This window comes from Takifugu rubripes, chromosome 3 (genome assembly GCF_901000725.2).
Source record: "Takifugu rubripes chromosome 3, fTakRub1.2, whole genome shotgun sequence".
Classification (NCBI taxonomy): domain Eukaryota; kingdom Metazoa; phylum Chordata; class Actinopteri; order Tetraodontiformes; family Tetraodontidae; genus Takifugu; species Takifugu rubripes.
In genome coordinates, this window is record NC_042287.1 from 681,694 (window position 1) to 684,013 (window position 2,320).

Consider the following 2,320-nt stretch of genomic DNA (forward strand, 5'->3'; position numbering starts at 1 on the left):
GTTTGCCGTCTGTTCCGCCGCCTTATAGATGCTCCCGACTGAATATTCATGGAAGGTTGATCAAATTTGATGTTCTGGCAGGTGTCCCGTTGGATTGAGACAGCAAACATCATCAGCATAAAAACGCACCAGCAGGTATTTGGCCACAGCCCCATCTTTTAGCCTGGAACTGAGGAAGGCGGATCTCGTTCGCCTGACATCCTACTGAGCCACCACACAACAACAACAGCTGTTTTTTCCGAGTGATGAAGGTAAAACAAGCATAATGCTGATTAAATGACGCGTGAAGGTGTGAATGTGGTCAGTGAACGCATGAACACGGCAGGAAGTGAAGCAGACATCACCTGGAGGCTGTTGACTGTTGTCAAACGTTCACAGACGTGAGGGTGAATCACCGGTTGAGTCTAGACCAGCGGAGCCTCCAACAGGCGTCCTGTGGTTCTTATGTAAGAGCTCACCAACCCGTGATCACATCCAGCACCTTTAGCTTTAAGCTCTGCCTCCTGGCGGCGGCTTAATGCATCCGGAGAGAGAAGTAGACCAAGAACAGGATCTTCTGATGCTGTCGCACGTTTTTGGAACATTTCCAGTAAAACGTCCTCGATGTCGTCCAAACTCTGATATTTCTTTCTGAGTTCTGATACGTTATAACCTCGATACTGACCAACATCAGTGATGTCACATCTCACAGCACCCCCGTTCAGGACCCGAATGGGTCAGAACAGCTGCACAACATCTATCGTCACCGTGGAGACAGTTCTGACAAAAGTCCCCTGGGTGAGAGCGACCACAGCGCTGAGTCTGATGCCTGCAGCAACTACAGCAAAACTACAGGTGAGCTACAGCAAAATTATAGGGGAGCTACAGCAAAACTAAAGGGAAACTACAGCAAAACTACATGGAAACCACCAGAGGATAAGTTCAAACTACAGCTGAACTACAGCAAAACTATAGGGAAACTATAGCAAAACCAGAGGAGATCAAACTACAGCTGAACTATAGCAAAACTAAAGGAAACCTACAGCAAAACTACAGTGAAACTATAGCAAAACTACTGGGGAACTATAGTAAAACCACCAGAGGATTAGATCAAACTACAGGTGAACTACAGCAAAACTACTGGGGAACGTCTCATTATTGTTCAGGAGTTTGATCAACATCAAAGCTGATTAGTGTCAGTGATAAATGTTCTTTCATGTTTGTCTGTTTGGAACAAATGTTGATGCCAGCGTGACTCAGGTGGGGGTGGGGTTAAATATCTGGGGTACAGGCGGAAAGACAGTTTGCCTGGAAGACACGTGAAGAAGGTCAGGAGTCAGAGGTCAGGGGGTCGCCACATCTTTATTATCAGCTAATTAACATCCAAACAGACAGTGAGTGAGTCAAATCCAGAGGAGCTTTTCAAAGAGGACATGATGCTTTGATGCTGCACCATCAGCTGATTCTCCTGTCAACAGAAATGGGAGGAGCCAGAGAGGTCAGAGGGACCCCCCCAGAAGAGGGACGGCTCTGCACTTTTTCATCAGAAACCAAACGAGAACAAACACCTGACAGGTAAAACTTCCTTCTTCCCTTTTTAAGTGCTAAAAACGTAAAAAAATGCATAAAAGCGGGTGGCGAGCGGCGTCTCCGACAGCTGTCTAAACAGCTTTACAGATGTTGAGCAGATGCTGGACATATAAAGATAAACAACGAACAACCGCGGCCAATCAGGTGCTGTCGTTCGTGCTGTGCCGGGGGTGACCAGAGGGGGCGCTGCTGGCTCCCAGGAGGGCGTGCGTAGCGGTTAAAAGCAGAACTTCTGGGTGGTCTGAGGGGGTAGTTCTTGGGACAGAGACGACGCGCTGATCCGCCCGAGGGACAGAAGAGCGGTTCTGCTGCACGCCGCCGATGCTCCCGCCCACAAGTGTCTCCGTTGGCGACGTTGGGGAAGCCCCTCCTCCTCCTCCCACTGGACCCTGCTCAGAACCGCCTCGTAGCATCTGTTCTGGAAGAGGTCCTCCACCACCGATGTGTCGGCCAGCGTGGAGAATGTCTCCAGGTCCCGCTCGTCGCAGGCGATTTTCCGGAGCACGCGGCGCATGATCTTCCCTGTGGAGAGATCGGACGGGTCAGACCGTGGCGGAAGCAACGCCAGAACGGCGACATTTCGCCCACGTCTGGATGGGGGCACCGTACCAGATCGGGTCTTGGTGAGTCCCCGGAGCGTTCTGGATGTAGTCCGCGTGGCGATGGCACCGATCTTCTCCCGTACTGTGAATTCAAAGGAGAGATGGTTAGAAAGGGAGGTGGGAGCTCAGCCTGTTGGGGGCGGGGCTGT